Source organism: Ahaetulla prasina, chromosome 5 (genome assembly GCF_028640845.1).
Source record: "Ahaetulla prasina isolate Xishuangbanna chromosome 5, ASM2864084v1, whole genome shotgun sequence".
Classification (NCBI taxonomy): Eukaryota; Metazoa; Chordata; class Lepidosauria; order Squamata; family Colubridae; genus Ahaetulla; species Ahaetulla prasina.
The window spans coordinates 35,865,761-35,871,760 of record NC_080543.1 but is presented as its reverse complement, the minus strand read 5'-3'; positions in this window follow the sequence as shown (position 1 = coordinate 35,871,760).

Sequence of the window (6,000 nt, the reverse complement as noted above, 5' to 3'; positions counted from 1 at the left end):
AGCAGCAAACTAGATGAGACTTTGCTTGACTCAAGGTTGGAATGCCAAAAGCAGGTCCTTTATATAGGCTGTGGGTGACTCAGCATTTATCCAGGCCTGCCCCTCCCTTCCTTCTGCTGGCGTCGCCTCTCAGATTTCCGGAAGCGAGGATCCTCCCACTTTGAATTCTCTTCAGCTGGATCTGCTATCAGTAATTCCAGCACGTGGCTGGCTTCCTGTTCACACGCTGTAGGAGTGAGGTTTATCAGGTTTGTTTGTTCATTCCTGGAATCATCTCTGGACATGGGGCCAGGGATGGGGGCTGGAGGCATGACAGGCCGTTCATCTTCATTATCAGACTCGGAGTCTGATAACAGCCCCGGGTGTAGACGGGACGGGCCCGGCTGAGGAGAGGAGGGAGGACAAGGCACAACATCTCTGGATAGGTAGCCCCATGATTCCCTTCCTGATTCCAAAGCGGAATGTGCAGAGGCAAACAAAGTGCTTCGCATTTTAGGTGGCAGATCTGGCAGGAGGAAAGAGGTGAGTCTGCTGAGAAGGAGGACGAGGATACGCGGCTCTGCAATGTGCAACGGGAAGGACCATTTTCAGGGGGCAGCGCTGCGATCCCCTCCCCGAATCCAAAACAGTTCCCAGTTCCCCACTGCACATTGCAGGGGAACTGGCCGCCGCCTGAAAGATGGCTCTGAAAATTGCACTGGGGAATCAGGCTCAGCTCAGCTCCTGGGCGCAGAGACGGCTTAGGCAGTGGTGGCAGCAGTGGCTCCTCATGTTGCTGGGGAGTGAAGTCATTGTGACCATTGTCTGGCCTGAGCTGCCCGCTGGGCGGCCAGAGGGGTGACCAGCCGTGAACCATGGGGCCCGCCTTGTTCACCAAAGCTGCCAGGCAGATTCCCCCTCCCAAAGTGTCCCAAAGAGGTTTATTCCTCTTCAGGACAGGCTGTGCCCCAGGCCAGATCCCCACCGCCTGGAACTGCCCAAAAATGTCCAAAGGTGGGGGCTGGCAGGTGGGCGGGCTACAGTCATAGTATAAGACGCACCTAGATTTTCACCCTCTTTTTGGGGGTAAAAAAGGTGTGTCTTATACACCGAAAAATTTGGTAATTAAAATTTTTTTAGAATGCGCAGAGATGGACAAACTAACAAAAGAACTCAAGGAGAAAGAGGATACAGAATATTACAAAGTGTAGTGTAGATGGTATGAATGGTTGGAAAATAGGAAAAACGAGAAAGAGGAATAAAGGAGAGAAGAAAATGTTGAAGATCAAGGTAAAATGTAGATGAAATAAAGGAAGATAGATAATAAATGTAGATTAAGACAAAGTTAAAATATGTGTAGATAGTAAGAAAGGACCACTTTGAACGAGCTGATAAAAAAAGTGATATGTATATAAATGTTGTATGCTTGTGTCTTGTTTTAATGTGTTTAAAATAAAAAACTTTTTAAAAAACCAATGTTTTATATCTGAAGCCTTTGCATGACATTGGTGCTTTGTGTGGCTTTCTACTTTCATGGTCAAATTTGCACGTATTTTCATTATCTTTTAAACAACTTGCCAAAGAATCATTCTTTGACTATTTTTAGAAGGGGATTGCCAGAAGAAGGAAGAAAAAATGTTTTTCTCATCTCCCCCCAGGACTTCGTCAACTTCCGGACCTCCGAACCTTCCGCCGCGAGCTTAAAACATATTTATTCATTTGCGCAGGACTGGGCTAGGTTTTAAATTTGTATTGATTTTAATTGGTTTTAGTATTTATATCATTTTAATTAATTTGGCTTTAGAATAAGTTTTTTAATTGTGATCTTAATCTGTATTTATATGTTTTTATTGGCCTGTGAACCGCCCTGAGTCCTTCGGGAGATAGGGCGGTATACAAATTTGATTAAATAAATAAATAAATAAATAAAATAAAATATAAGTAGCTTTGATTTATTTTGATATGGAGGGAGGGAGGGGAAGGGGAGGGGAAGGGAAGGAGGAAGGATTCTCAAAAATTAATTTGAACTAAGTTGCAGTAGTTGTATGGCCCATCAAGCCAAAGAACAAAGACTGTAAATTATAAGAATTTTCCTAATTCCATCAAATGCATGTATTATTTTATCTTTTTGTTCCCAGACTTTCTTTATTTTGTGTACCTTTAGCTTTGTTGTTGCTAACATTCTTTCTTAGAATGTTAGCAACAATCTTCTTAAAGCTCTGAACTTTATGCATTTTCTTTCCACATCAAAATGTTCATTTAACTTTATCCTGATTGCAAGGAATTTTCCCAAACTGTTACAGTCTTCTGCTTGTGCTATTTTCTAATCTACAAAGTGTAACTTCAGGCATGCTGTCTTTCCTTTAGCATTTCCTCAATGCAAAGGCATGTCTAATAACCTTGCTCATATCCTCTGGTTTTATGCATCTAGAATCAAATGAACAGAGGAAGATATTTTCAAGTCTACTTCCAAGTCCATTAAAACAATAATAAAAATCCACAATATCTTTCTGTTTTGACACAGAAGGTTTTAAATCTTAACTTCCGTAAATCTTATCTTTCCATGTTAATCAATACGCACTTTGGTAATAGTACTGATTTCCTATTATTAAACTTTTTGTGTACATGATCTTTAAGGTGCATAATTCCAAGGATGTGTATGGACACACTGAATTAATCAGAACCTGGTGATTTTCATCCTCACATTTTGCAGCTGCACCATTTCACCCAGTAGAAAAAGAAAGCATGATCTTATTATAGTCTCTAGACTTGTTCAAAGCCCAGGCATAAGGCTGCCTTTTAATAGTAATCTCATTAGAAACTCTTCCAAATATGGTATCCATACCAAATCTCTTTAATTCTTTTCATCCAATCCTCTTAGTTCAGCAGAAATATATTTATGAGAGATTAGCAATGCAATGAAAAGTAACCTTAGCTGATAAGAAAATCATTCTTTTTCAGCCTGCCTTGTGTGTATGAACCTAAACATTTTACTTTGATAAATTATATGAAAGCAAACTGAGGGATTATGCTAACCTGCTGTTTAAAGGGAACAATTCTGAACTGTATACTAGAATATAGTATATTCTATATACTATTTTAGAACATACATATTCATTCCAGGGGGTGCGATGATTCCATGTTTAAAGATGCTGAATTTGTCAGCTGGCAAGCTCACAGTCCAGTTGTGAGACCTGAGCACTATATGATGTGGTGAGCTCCCATTACTTGCCTCAGCTCCTGCCAACTGAGCAGTTCAGAAGCATGCAAATGCAAGTAGATAAAGAGGTACCACTTCAGTGGGAAGGTAATAGTGTTCCATGCACCTTGGTGTATAGTCATCCCAGCCACATGACTATGGAAGTGAAGTGTCATTGGACAATGCTCTTTCCCTTAGCTAAGCAACAGAGATCAGCACAGTCCCCTAGAGAACATGTTACCTACAGTAGATCCTCAAAGCCAATACAAATACACAGATAGTACAAGAACTATAAATGAACGCATTTTCTAATAACTTCCAGAGAGGATTGCTGAGAGTTTATACAGAATAGCCTAAATTACTAAAACACAATACACATTTCAACAATCCAACTCTTTCCTTGCAAACAAACAACAACAAAATATTGTTGTCTCTGAAATTGCCATCCAGCAATTTTTCCACTCCCCTCAAATCTGCTTGATCTATTCTCCTGGCCTGGATTTCCTTTAACTTGGACTGTCTGAATCCCAATCTGCTAATTTTGTTTTGTCACTTCAGGTTGTGATCCTCCACAAGACTATCTACTACCAAATTTTCTCTCTAATGAAAATGCTAGACGTTCTCTCTTTCTATTAGCTGAACTGCCTACTGATATTCCTGAAGTATTTGTGTGCCTTCTTCATTCAGTTGTTCCTTTCCCCTTTTTAGCTGCATAGGCAGTAGAATACAGATAGGCAAAAAGTTGTAGGGCAAATAGTTTCATGTTTTCTCACTTTTATTTTTTTGCTTATTCACAATAGTTTGTTTCCAGTAACATAAAGCTTTCTCACTTACATCATTCTGGGACCCTTTTCTTGGTTTAACTTGTTCTTTTCCTATCAATTTCTAGGTTAAATATATTCTGTCTCTCTTCTTTCTGATTATAAATCTTCAAATGTGCACCTGTGTGAGTATCCAAGGCACAATTACTTAACATAAACTTCCATAACTTTTCTCAGCTTTGTTTCTTACCTCCCTATTCTTTGGGACAGATTCCATTACTTTTAGACTCCATGATGTCTACTAGAAGCTTATTATCACGTCTCTTAAATGCCAACTCTATTTATTATCTTTGAGGATCTATTTTCTCTTGGTTTTGACTTACTTCAGTTACACACCTATACAAATATATCTTTAACACCAAATCGAGACTTCACCTGACAAATTTTTGCTAATTTGCACAAACTTTATTTCCCATTCTACTGCAATTATCACGGTTACGCAGGTACGTCTCAAGTTACAACAATAATGGAGCCCATCATAATATTTTTAATATTTTTCAAAATATTTCATTCTTCTAGGAGAGAGGTGGGTGCTAATGTTCTACAGCTGTTTTATTATTCAAGCTTATAGACAGGTGGTTCTCAGAATGATGATTTGCACCTGGGTAAGGTAAGGCTCAATGGCATTCAGGGGGGGGAGGTCCCTCTTGTGCCAATGTAGGTATTACAGGTGAATTTCCTGCTTAATTCCTCCTCTTGACCCAGTCAGTCTCTCTCCTAAAGATCTTCAGCAAAACCATACTGAAACATGTTCACATGACTGAGAAACACTGCAAATGATCATAAATGAGATCAGTTGCAAAGTGTACTTACATAACTGGGGAAGGAACAAACTTCTATACAGTTGCAAGTATCCCCCCACCCTCCAGGTAGGTTGGAACTCTGAATGGTCACAAGCAGCCTGTTGTAAATCAAGTTCTACCGCTATTTGAAACATATAATACTATAAGTATCTCTGGACTGGCAAGATGATTTTTGTTTTGCAACTTAGTTTTATAAAGTGAGGCATTTCACATCACAATTTGTTTGCATTTTTGTTACTACTAATAAAAGTATATACAGTATTTGTGTTCACTTTTCACAGAAAGAGATTTCCTAGATTTAAAAAAAATATGCACACATAACCCAAATATAGAAATTTCTGCAACAACACTGATAGGTTTTTTTAGTTTTGAGCTATATTCTACTTTGCAAAATCAGAAATGTGAAGATTTTTATGAGCATGATGTATGTGTCCAACTTCTATATGTTTGGGAACTGCAGGTACAGTATTAAAAAAATGGATAGACTACATAAACTACATTTATCATCTAGCTCTACATAATGCTAATTACTTTCTGAATAGCAACAATGCAAATTCTCATATGAGGATCCAAGTATAAAATCAGGATGCTAGAAATCCATATGTGATGATTGCACTTAGTGCCTCCCAGGAAGATGTTTTTAGGTTTTTTTTGGAAATGTCTAAAACATTCACACACAGTGCATAAAATTATTAATGTTCCCTGATATTTGCTTTGACAACTGTTCTGTATCTTCTTAGTCACCTACATTGTGGTTCACAGCTCCTTTCCCCCCCACTTCATTTAATTTCTGTCTATGTATCAGCTTTTATATTGCATCATTGTCAATAATGCAATATAAAAGCTGATACGTCTTCAAAAGTTGTACAGTTCCCACAATTTCAGTTTTCTTTTGATCCTTGAGTGTCACATTTTCTGATGCTCATGAAAAAGGGAACGAGGGAAAGACAAAGACTTAGAAAATCTGCCACTATGTGTATCAGGGTTGTTTAGATGCAGAACGGAGCAAGTTCACATTGGTTCAGCACTAATTTGATTATGCATTAACAGGCTTATAGACTCATGCAGCTAATGTGTGTGTATACAAGTTAGCTGAATAAGTTTATTGCATTTTTTCTTTTTAGTTATAGATAAACTTTAGAGGTGCAATTTCTGATTAACAAGATATTTCTTCCGGAAATCATATTTTGAAAGATGT